This window comes from Meleagris gallopavo, chromosome 2 (assembly GCF_000146605.3).
Source record: "Meleagris gallopavo isolate NT-WF06-2002-E0010 breed Aviagen turkey brand Nicholas breeding stock chromosome 2, Turkey_5.1, whole genome shotgun sequence".
Lineage (NCBI taxonomy): Eukaryota > Metazoa > Chordata > Aves > Galliformes > Phasianidae > Meleagris > Meleagris gallopavo.
The window spans coordinates 80,243,163-80,255,674 of record NC_015012.2 but is presented as its reverse complement, the minus strand read 5'-3'; the positions used below and the strand labels follow the sequence as shown (position 1 = coordinate 80,255,674).

At 40.6% G+C, this 12,512-nt stretch overlaps 1 long non-coding RNA gene across 1 annotated transcript; it reads left to right on the top strand.

Annotated features, from left to right (window-relative positions):
* Positions 1 to 1,750: 1,750 nt before the first annotated feature.
* On the top strand, positions 1,751 to 7,017 carry LOC104909923. Its single transcript, XR_002112413.2, has 2 exons — positions 1,751 to 1,866; positions 4,480 to 7,017. It is a non-coding gene; the product is annotated as an uncharacterized LOC104909923 (long non-coding RNA).
* Positions 7,018 to 12,512: the final 5,495 nt, after the last annotated feature.

Genomic DNA, 12,512 nt, shown 5'->3' with positions numbered 1-12,512 from the left:
GTGAGGGGCGCTGACGGACGGAAGCGGCCTCAGCCGCAGCTTGGCGCCGCTCCCGGCCCGTCCTCTGCCGCCATCTTTGGTAAGGGCAGCGCTAGGCGGGCGGGGCGGGCAGGAGGAAGAGGCTGAATGGGGGTTCGGTGCAGCCGTGTGATGTCATTTGTCGTTTGGGGAAAAGTTACTCTTATTTAGGTCAAATCTGCACAAGCCGCAGAGTTCTCCCTGGTGTTTTCTCGAGTATCATCAAAGCCAGGCTCCGGGCTTGACATGAGGCAGGAAGGCGCCCGGCGGGGTGGGGCCATGGGGGATCGCTTCCACCTGTGAGCTGAACCCCAGATTCTCACTAGAATCCCCTCGTGACAACACGGGAACGGGGCTTCAGGGGGTAAAATCGACCAGCAAAGTTTTTCTTAAGCTTCCTCTTTTTTTGTCTATCTCACTTATTTCTTCTCACCAAGGTCAGTTGTAAATTGAAGCTGGTATGAGATAATACCAATAAACCTTTCAGTGGAAAGGAATGTGCCTTTCTTTGTGCAGCTTCCTCCTTCCCTGGACTTGCTGATTCATTGGTGAGCAAATCTCCCCACTGAGAGACACTGCTCTGAGAGCAGCTTGAATGCAAGGCTGCAGCCACAGAATCAATGTATGACATCCATAAATACAGATTTAGGAGTGCGTGAGGTGCACTCGATCCATCCTTATTTACTGGAGAATGATTTTATGTACAGATCTATATAAATCTGTTGTTTTTCCTTGCACCCAGTCTACCAGTGTTGGTTGTTTCTTGTGTGATAGTTGTGATGCACACCTAATGTGAAGGGTTTTTTGTGTTTGCTGTTTTCATTTCCTTTTTTTTCTTTAGAAAGGGATGCTATTTGTGCTTAACTACTGGCTGCTGGCAGTGTTGGCTGCAGCTGTCTGAGCCAGGCTGGGGAGATGAGGGACACCAGTGCTCCTTTGCCTGCATCCTTTGCCATCTGGACCCACTGCATGAGGAAGAATAGCAACGCTTTGAGCTTCTTTTGCTGAATCTCACCTTGGTGTTTCACGCAATGAAACTGAAAAGACGCTGCAGCCTGCCTCACTTCGAGCAGCAGGTGGCTCCCTTTCCTCTGAAGTCTGGCTGGAGGGAGAGACTCTGGCCTACAGGCATGTTTCTGCTGTTCTGTCATAGGAAGTGGGCTGTTTTCTTTTATTGCCTGTTTTAAATGGTTTAACACCGTGTATAGTAAATACTGTACTTGTCATGGATTGCTTAGGAAATGAAGATAGGAAAAAGGCCCGAGAAAATACATCAGTGATGCTAACCTGTGTTGCAGCATTTCTTCACGGAGCATTCTGAAGAGTTATGAATTTTTATAGGATATATTTAAAAAAGCTGTCTGATTCTGAGTTTTTTGCATCTTTTATTGATCTCTTGTTACTCATACTGCAAGATCCTCACTTTGAAACCATGTTTTAAAGGATAAGTAGAAGAGAAGAACAGAGAAATACAGCTTTAGCTGTAAGAATCAACTGATTACTCCTAAATAACTGGAAGTAACATAAACAGAGTTCAGTCTTCACTCAAGAAGACTGAAGATTGAAATATTTACTTCAAAGTTGTCTAACTCTCTTTATACTCAGTGCAGTGTTGTATGGTAACTGTAGAGTTCATGGCCTGAACCACTGATTGAGCACCTGGGAAAGGACCTGGTCAGCCCTGGGAGCACAGGTGAAAGCAATTCAGCTGTGTGACCAGAAGGGGTGGAGCCTGGCTGCACCCCTCTTAGATCCCATTTAAGGGCTGACTGCTACTGGGGAAGGATCTCTGGTTGGAGATCTCTCCCTTGTGGAGTCTTTTCTGTGAACCCAGATCTTCAGAGATGGGTGAGCACTTTTTCTTTGAAACACCAGTCTACCTGTTCTAGTCCCTTTGCTGTTACGCTCCTCTATTGCCCTTTTACTGTGTTAATCTTTCTGATTGTAATGAGTGTATAGCATTTTTATGTTTTAAATGGCTAATAAAAGTATTTATGCCTTAGACAGAGAAATTATAAAATGAAAGAATGTTAAGGTGTCAGATCAATTAGACTGAAGAAGAAAAAAAAAAATCAGAAATGCAAATGCATCCAAGCAGTAAATGTCTTGGGTTTCCCACAAAAGAAGAGGTTACAGTCAGTCAAAAAAGGAAAAGAATTCTTCTGCTATAAAGTTATTACTAAATCACGCGTAAGATGATGTTGACCAAATCAGAATTGGTGTTTGTGACTCTGGCAGTACAGTGTGTTTTCACTTGTCTGAAAATACTGTCTGTGGCAAGTGCCTTAGGGCTTGCTGTTGCCATGGCTATCTTTGCATGGAGGTCTGTTATCATGGCCACTCTTCCTATCATTGGCTAGGAGAGGCAGTCCGTGCAGTTTAATTTTGGGTACTGGCTGTGGCTGCGGAAAGCCTGGGACTTCCCACAAGCAGCATTGCTTTCAGTTGGAGGAAAGGAACATGTATTGCATCCTCTACAAAGTACTCCTCTGGGTTATAGAGCAGTGCTGAACTAGAATCAGAGAAGTGACTTAGGCTTTGCATAGCTTAAATTGTAATGCTGTGGCAGCTGGTTGGAGTATCTGAAGGAAGCAAAGCAGTCTTGTTGTCTAGACTTTCTTACTTTGAGGTATTCTTCCTGATGGAAATACAAGAAGCAATGACTCTGGACATTTCTTATTAAACAAGGATTCTTAGTTCTCTTCTCTCTGTGGCAGTTAGTTCTACCTCTGAAGTGAACCTCAGGCAAGACAATGCACTGGGGCTTTGTGAAATCCTTCTTCTTAGCAGTAGTCATTTCCACATATGTAAAAGCCACAAGTGTCCTTAGGAATAAGGAGAGGTACCCTGTTGGCTTTGCCCCTCAGCCCAGTAGACAAGTTCTGTATTTGCTGGTTAGTGGCTTTAAATGCTTGGCTGTGAGTATATGAACTACTCAGTTATATGTGAGTTCACTAAGAAAAACAAGTCTCTTGTCAATGGACTTATAATATCATAGGAATATTTATAGTTTGTCAGACCAGTGGTACGTTTCCCACAGTATCCTGTCTCTTACATTGAGATGTAATGGAGAAAGGACTTGTACAGAGCAAAAATAAGTTAATCCATTCTCTGAATAGTCTCTGTATATTCAAATACACTGTTTGGTGACTTCTTGAGCTGAAAGTTATACATCTATGCTCAGTAGTCCCTGACAGATTTATCTTTCCTTATTTTACACTATCAAGTTTGGAGCCTGTATAGGATTCTTCGTCAAGGAGTTCCAGAACTGAACTATCCCCTACAGAAATGCGTATGGTCTCTGAACCCTTTGTGAAGACCTTTCTCTCCTTATGCACTTGTCTGTTCATAGACATGTTAGGCTTTAAGGTGTTTTACCACTGGAGACTCAGGTGCTAAAATATTAGGAGTCTGCAGATTTGAGAGTGTATCTTATGAATTCCTGTGGTGTCCACAACGTGGACTCATTCACAGCAGTGAATCTAATTAATTTGAAATTATGTGTAATAGTGCAGGATCTCTTAGACTGTTTGAAGGAATAGAGAATGGCTTTGCTAGTTTTTACCAGCAGGTGTCTAAGGAGGACGTAAATAAATCTGAAGATTCTCAGAAAAAGTTTACTGAAGATGGTATTTAGGTGTGCCTTTTTTGTAGCAAAAGTGTTTTCTAGGCACATCTTCTTTGATGTTGACTTGAAAAATGTCAAATTGTGAAAGAGCAAATGTGATGTTTTTTTCTAAAGCAACTTATTATAATATAGCTCAAAATTAATCTCCAATTAGTCATGCTTTGTTCGAGAATGAAACATAATTTGTAGTAATTATCATAGATTACAGAATCATTTGAGTTGGAAGGGACTTTAAAAGGTATGTAACATTTTCATAACAATCAACCTGCAAATATTTACATCTGGGAAATGTACATAAAATATACATTAAAAACTTTACATAAAATACAGTAGGACTTGTTTAAGGCATAGGAGCTCCCACTTGCCCTGCAGAAGTGTCAGGAAGTGCTAGAGGTCACCCTGTGGGGTCTGACAAACACATACTCCTGCTAGTAGATGAGCAACTGATTACGGTTAATGAATCTGCTGTAGCTATGCTTGATGTAAATTTTGGTTGTACCTCACTGAGGGAGCCGAAAAAGTATTACAATATGTAAATGCAGCTCGTACTTCTTTACCACTGAGTCTCATGTTGACTGTATTATGTGCTGTAAAAAAGCCCTTTGTCCTATCATCAAAATAATCTGCTTACTAGAGTAAGGGAAACAAAGGCAAGAGGAATTACTACAGTCATTCAGATAGCCTCCTGGTTACTATTTATGTGATTTTTTTTAATTAAGATGAAAGTACATGAGCATTGCAGTTAAGCATAAATAAAGTGCAGCTAGAAAATTCTAACTGTTTCAGGTGTAATAAGAAATATAATTGCAAATCTTTGTGCTTTGTACCATCAGGTTTTGCTATCTCTGTCCTTGAGGTTTTCAAGACCCTTCTGGACAAAGCCATAAGACTTGCCTGACCTCAATGACCACTGCTTTGGGCTTGACCTCCTGAGCTGCCTTCCTCCTTGAGTTTCATCATGGTCCTGTGATCCTGTAACCCTTTTCAGGAGGGAAAACCATCATCATCATGTGCACTAGATGTTTTAAATATAAGTTTTCCTTGTTTGTTTGTATGTGCTTGAAGTAAATTACTGCTAAGGAAGTAAATGAGGAGAAAGGAAGAATCTCCCACAGATGCTGTTAGTGGATGGAAAAATCACAGGGTGAATCTTTAGTCTAAAAGCATGGGTAGGTGGCCTTAGAAAGTTGTCCATTACAGGTCACGTTTCGGGCATATTACAGGAATTTCCAAATGTTCTGTTGCTGCAGTAAGATTTGGAAAGATACAGCTCTTGGGTCCACACCCTCTTCATTTAAATAAACACAACTGCTGCTTTGGGTGGTTGGCAACTGAACAAGCAGTTGCTTTTTGAACAGCGTGAATGAATTTCCTATGGTGGCATTTCTGAAGGGCTGAGTTTATTTAGATGTTGGCTTATTTGGTGACCTGAAACATGAAACCTTTACTCCAGTCCTTAATCACCCTGATTGGACACCTCGCCACCCCCCTTTCCTGTAGGCAGTGTGGTGAGAGTGAGTCTTCAGGGAGAGCAACTGGTATTTACCTACGTCTAAGCTAAACATGAAGTTTTATGTAAGTTTCATAAATAGTTTGTGTGTAATTGTTCAAAAATCATTTTTTTTACCCACTATCGAGACTGATTCTGCAGAGGACAACTTGTACAACATGAAATTATGTAATTGTAATATGGGTGCCATGTAAGACTGTTCTAAGATGTTTTACCTGCATATTTATCATCTACCTACCTCTGCTCAGCAGCTATTTCTTCATGGTAGCTGGTTGGTTTGAAAGTGAAGGATGTCTTTTTCTTTAATCAAATTTGAACCTTTTCTTGCAGAAAAAGACAAACTAAACTTAAACACAGTCACAGTTTTAGCCTTTGGCCAATTTCCAGTGAGTTTTTTTTTCCCTAAAAATAAAACAAAAAGCCATATTCAGGAGACCATGTCCTAGAAAACTTCTCATTTTACTATTTTTTTTTTCTGGTGTTGATCTTTCCTGGAAATGCTGAGATAGAGGAAACCAGGACTAAAATAATACAGTTGCCACCATTTTTAGGTGCTTGTCTTTCCTTCTTGTCAATTCTGTTCAATTCCTTTCGCAGCTCGGTCCTTTCTGGGATAGATTCTTGTTTTTGTGTGTGATTTTGGTCTCTTGGCTCCAGAGCAACTTCATGTTTTTTTGGTCGTATCTCTTGGCAATCACCTACCCTAAGCTGTGTATTGTGGGATACAGCATTTCAAATAGCTGCACCTCTATGCAGCCCAATTACTTGGTTTAAACTTTCAAAAAGCCAGTCAGGTTTGATGGAAAGACAGAAAAATAAGCAGCAGCCACCATTTTCCTTGGTGCTGTGCTCAGGAAGCAAATCTGTCTTTAGTGGTAGCACATGCCTCATTTCTAACTTAAAGCACCTGTTCTTTTTACACTTTTCTTCCAAAGCTTAGTATCTGATTTTTCTTCCCATGAAAGTGTCACAAAGGCCCCTCTCAGTCTTCTGAGTCAAAATATGTATCTATTTAGTCTGTTAGTTTAGGGTATCGTCTCCACATCTTGAATTACTTTTGTGTAAAATGTGGGAAATTAGGTTTATCTTTGCTTTGAGTTGCCTTCAGGTCAGTCTCCTTTTAAAGAGAAGCTGCCTTTGCTTACAAGCATACACAGCAGTCTATAAAACAGGTTGCTGTGTGAAAATCCCCTTTCTTCCCTCTCACTGGATGATTGCAGCGAATAGCTGGTACAGAAACACACATTCACTAAAAATGGCAGGTTTTATGTACATAATTAGAAGTGAAGTTATAATGTGTAAGTGCATGTACTAGAGCAAGAAATAATATGCTACTATTCCATGATGACATTGTGGAAACTGGTTTTAAAACTAACTTTTTTTTAAAAGCTGCATTCTACATTTACAGTTTAATTGTAGGATCTAGTTTAAGATAATTGAATCCTCAGGGAATTCTTTCCTTTAAACTGAATCGGTGTTAATGTACACTAAATTGCTTAATTAAAAATGAGTTTTTCTTGGCTGTTTGAGCCAAGCAGTATTTACAAAAAGGAGGTAGAGATGGCACTGACCTCTCAAAAACACTCCAAAAGTAAAGGAAATAAGGGTGGCTAAGATAAAATGATTAATACAAATTGGTAAATGTGATTTCATCATATGTAATTGTAACAAATACTACCTTAGGACAACAGATTTTTGAGGATATCTTGGCATCATTTGTAAATGTTTGTAGTTTCTCTCACTTCCACTGAAACAGCATGGTTATACGTTTTAGCTTGTCCCTGCAGTGTGGCTGAACATTTAACAGACAAGAAAAATGAAGGTGTAACTACTACTATTAAATAAAAAGGCATTGTGTGAATGTGTTTCCAGAAACCCATTCTGCTTATATATATCAGATAAGATACAGCATATCTATGAGAGATAATGGACTAAAGGCAGCAAATGTAGTAAGAAAATTGGTTCTTTGTATCAAAACTTCAGAGATTTGAGTGACATGGAGAATAAAATTCTGGATGAGATCTGATCCTGAAGGCAGTGATTTCAGTGCCATTCATTTCTTTGAGTCCAAGAGTCTGCTTTGGGGAGACCCAAAAAAGAAATCTGATAATTCAGCTGCATGTAGAAACCCGCTACGGATAGTACAGTTATCTGTTCTGTGGACCCTCAAGGTGTCAGCAACAAGAAGATAGGTTCATTTGGTTGTGCTTCATTGTGGTTCTGTAAGAACCACCAGCTGCCAAGCAAGAACTGTTGTGTTGGGGGAGAAAAACAGGACAGGACCTCATTTTCACTCTGTTATGGTCCTTATGCACTGCTCGCTCTATTCAAAAGGGTTGTAAGGGCAGGGAGCTGGTAATTGAAGATTATCTTGGATGTAGGGAAATTCCTAAGTGTCCTGAAACTGTCCAGTCCACAGCCCTTTCGTTCCTGTGCTGGATCCATGGCTAACAAGGATTGTTTCCAGAAATAATCTTGTTCAGGATGCTGGCATGGCTCGGGGAAATGGCTATGAGCAGACTGATGCTTAGAATAGCCCTCAGCTTTCTCCAGCTTTTTTTCCTCTGGACATTCATCTGTTCTCAAGGTAAAGTCTAGAGAAGGAGTACATGGGGAAAATATCATGAAGATAATCTCCTCTGCTAGCTCTGTGCTAGTGCCAGGTTTATCTTAAATAAGCAGCCTGTAGGCCTATTAGGCCTATTTTGTGTATGGACAGCTATGATCTGTTTTACATGATTCTCAGTTCTTGTTTTAAGGGAGGATGTGTCTCCAAATAGTTTATTATTAAAATTTAATTATTTCAATGATTTGAATTTTGTTGGAAATGTTTTCTGAGTACTGTTACAATGTTAAAGTCTGTTTTTTCCAAACAGCTGGAACAATGTTTTTTCAAGGTTTATTGAAGTTCTCAAGTAGTTCAAATAGCGCTATTTAATGTACCCCAGTAGAAGCTGTTCTGTCCTGAAGATTTAAAAATGTTCATTGTTAACAGTTACTGTGTAGCGAATTCCTTCTGGTATTTTGGTACTCAACAATTTGGCTTGGAGAAGCTTAAATTTGAAGAAAATGTTGGATGAAAGATTAAGCTTTTATTCTTCAGCATTTACTTTGCTTTAGTGACAGGTTTTGCGATAGGCAGTAAACGCTCATTTGTAGATTTACTCATCAGACTTCCACCTTTCCCACAGTATAATTTGATTATTTCTTCTTTAATTTCCCATTCCTTTTAATCTTATTCCTAAAAGTAAATCTCTCAAAACTTCATGAACTTTTAGTCCTCATACCCTTGCACGCTTGATGCATTTCATAAAAGACAGCACTTAAGGGTTTGGGGGCATTTCAAAGAACACATTTATTATAATGCAACAACATCATTTTCAGCTTTGATCGTGTTTTTGATGGGTGTGATTAAGGTATATACAATTAATTTATTAACGCAAATATGACAGTGTAAACACATAATTCCAGGATAATAGGCTCTTTTTATGCTATATTAACTATAAAGAAGCTTCTATTCTATTTGAACATCACTGCTTGCTTGTTCTCATGCCAGCTTGGAACAAACAAAACCAAAGCCTGGTATCTTCAGACAGACCCTGAGCCAAAACTTGTACAAAAATTGTCTTTTTGGTTTGACTCTTTGAATTCTCATTTATTACACTTATGTTGTGCTTATCTTATGTGTTCTGGAGTTAGTGATGTATTTATCTACTTGTCCTGCCTTCCTTTTTAACATTTTATAGGAACTGGTACTTCTACAATGGAATTCACCTGATTAATTTAGAAGACCACTTTTAAATATCTTCTCCTTCAGATGTAGGTATTGTAATGTGCCATGTAAATCTGGTATGAAAAGCACTTGCTTCTCCCCATTGTCTATTCAGCAAATGTAAATAATAAGACAAAGACAATAGAGCCCATGTCGGACAAGATGAAGCCTACCTGTGGTGCCTGGAGTAACAGTTCAAGTTGGAAGCAACTTGTCAAATGACAGTGTTTGTCAAGAGAAGTGTCTTCAGGTACTAGGAAGAGTATCTTAATTGCAGTGCAGACCAGTTTTTCATGACACTCCACCCTGTAGCTCCGGGCGAGTTTCAATGTGTGGCACACCCTGCCTCAGCGTAGCGTAAAACACTTTGACACATTCCATCAACAGAGTCTGCATCAGAAGTATTATTCCTGTGCCTTCTGCAAGAGTTTTGTATCCTACATTCCTGTCAGTACTTCCCTGAGAATGCAGATTCTTCAGGCTCACACAGAAGCAAGGAATGTATCCTCCTAATACCATGGCATGATCTTCCACCTCCCTCTTTTTAATATTCAGTATAATTCTTGTTCGCTTGCTGTGAGTGATGAAACAGACTTTTGCTTCCTTCCTAGTTCCAGGAGTTGCTGAATCACAGTTTCTTTCAGGACCTCATCCAAAGCCTATTGAGAGTAATTAAAAGATTTTTCCATCAACAAAATGAGCTTTGTTGCAGGCCTTGAGATCAGTGATGCATAAGACGACTGGCTAAGCTTATGAAAAGATAGAATATTGTGCTGGAAGAGACAATGGTGATCTTCTAGTTCAAATTTCCATGTAACATAGCTCTTCAGATTTCCTTGAATTTGCCTCATTTCGTGGAAAAATACTTTGTTTGCACCAAAATCTGGTTGAGTGCCTCCTGAATCTGGCTGAACCCATTCTGACCAGCCAAATTCACTGTCTGATGCTAAAAGCAGGACAGGGCACTGACTATTCAAGTCCTTGCTGATGTATTTTTGTAGAAATTTTTTGCCAGTATTCTAATTCACTACACTGTAGTGCTTAGGTTTCTGCTTTGCAAAAAGCATGGTTTTCTTCGTGTGATATTACAGAAAAGCAGACTTTGCTGTGTGCTTGTTTATTTCCAGCCTCTCTTCACACAGTTAGTAGTATTTAGTAGATGCCAGATCCTCCTTGATTTATTAAGGCAGAAGTTGCTTTTTAGTCCCATACAGGAATCATTCTGGTTTTCTGTACTTCAACATGTTCTTATTTGGAGTACTCCTAGGCTCAAAGGTGTAATTTCAGCTCGTAGTGATGCATATATTCAGGTTAGATTTAAACTAGATAGCACAGGAACAGACTGCAGTGTGATTGTTTGCTGCCTGAGAATGTAGCTAGAGCAGTAAATGGGTTTTGCAGCCTTACAGGCTCTGTCAGAGAATGTGGAAGATTAGCAAAATCAGATTACTGGTGAACAAGGAAGGTGTTAAAATTGAAATTTCCCTTGTGGTAACATATCAGAGATCAGTGTAAAACTCGAGTCTGGTAACGCTTGCTTAACTCTAGAAGGTGACAATGAAAAGAGGAAGATTTTTCAGCTGGCTTTCCTGTTGGGCATGCTGAGCACAATGACTACCTGTTTCACCACCCAAATTGTGTCTCCAGAGTATCCACTTCACTGGCTTGGAACAGTCAAAGATTATTAAATCCTTTCATTCTAGTTTATCTGCTTTCAAAATTATTTCTAATACGCACAAGTCTGGTCCAAAACAAATTTCCCTCACATGGTGATCTCAATAAGTTGCTGTGCAGTCCTCTGCTTCCTGTTCTGTGTACAAATCGGTGTCTCAGGTGTTTGTCAGAGCCAGGCATTTAAAACCTACTTAGCCCTGAGATGTTGCCAAATGGCTGCTTCTGTGACACTGCAAATGATGTGTGCCTGGGCTAAGGTATTCTGTTCAGCTGAAGGCAGATATCCTAGCAGTTAAATAAGATTAAGATCATCACTTTAATCTGCCTGTTCTGGGTGAACTTTTTTTTTCAGCTGAGGTTATTTTGTATCCCAGAAGCTGGTGGGTACACAAAGGCTTTTCAAATCTAGACGTTCCTCTGTTTACATTTTTAACAATTTAGCACATGCTGAAGTGCTGTTGTTTTCATTTGAGTTAGCTGTCTGAGCTAGATCAAACTAATTAATGACAAGTAAGCACATAACGAGAGCCTACCGTACACAGCCATAAATGGTACTGAGCGGATTAACAGAGTGCAGTATTTTTAAGAAATGGAGCTTGAATGTTGTTGTGAGATGAGATCAAATACTTCACTTCTGTTTATCTGCTTCTTATGAGTGTTAATTCTACTCAGGCCAAGTGAAATTGTAATATTAATTACTAAGTTGTAATACCAATCCCTTTCTGCTGTAGGATTTCTTTGTTGGCATTTCTGTAGAAGAAGAGATCAATCCATACACAAAAATATCTTTTAAATAATAAGCCCGTGGGAGAAAAGAAAAAAGATACAGGGCCACAAACACTGTTGCGTACTGGGCAGAATCTGTGACATTTGCAAGCACTTTTGCTAACGGGCTTTCAGGATACATCCATACTAATGAATCAAACGGTGCCAGCAATGTTCTTGGGACTGCAAGTTCATTGTTTCTGCCCTCGAGCTGTCCTTGGCATGGTTATGTCCTGGCCAGAGAGTGCTCTCCTTCAGATTTTCTGGTGCGGTGTGAGGGTCAGTGTGGTCCAAGGGCTGTACACAGCAGGAGGGCTGCAGGTGGCTGTGCTGTTTTGGAGGCTGAGAGCTAACCGGTGTGACAGGCATAGTAGAGTAATGCTGGCTTCAGCTACAGCGACTGTAGAAATGTGAACTACCAGAAGCCTGAGTGCCAAGCGCATGCTCTTGTTAGCACATCTTCCTACCATCTCCACTGGAGAGTCAGGGAGTGCTCATCTTCCCTGCATGATTTCCACAAGCAGCGAGTGAAAGGTTTGCATACAGCAGCAAGCCTTTGCCGTGACATGTACCTCTGTAAGTGAGGAGCTGCCAGGAGTTACCTTTGTGGCACCAGTTGTTCTGAGACCAAACTGTCTGCTCCTGCCACTGCAGAGACATGTTCTGGAATCACCAGTGGTGTGAAGATGTATGAAATCACATTTAAAAGATGTAAAAGGTGCTGCAGCTGTCTGGGATCCTGTTAGAGTGTGCAATGTTTGTGTTCACGTACTGTTTGTATCTGTTTTTCATAAGAACAGAGCGGTGAGGGGGGTTTCCCTTCCTCCGGGCTCCAGCTGTGTCTGCACAGTGCAGGACACACCAGCTTGACGCTTCTGATTTCAGGAACTTCACAGTATGTTGTGCGGGAATGCAAGGGCTCAGATGAATCAAAGCATCGCTAGCTGTGCCTATCCCACACAACTGGGTTACTAGCGGCTGCCAAGGCTCCAAAAAGTGTAGGGTTGGCTCCACAAGAGCACTCCGACATGACCTTATTTTGCAGACACCGGGCACCGAGGCCAACCCACCCAGAGCGTCGTTACCAATCGCTTCACGTTCGGGAGCTGCGGTGATCTCAGCCTCTGAGCCACCGCCGCCTCGCT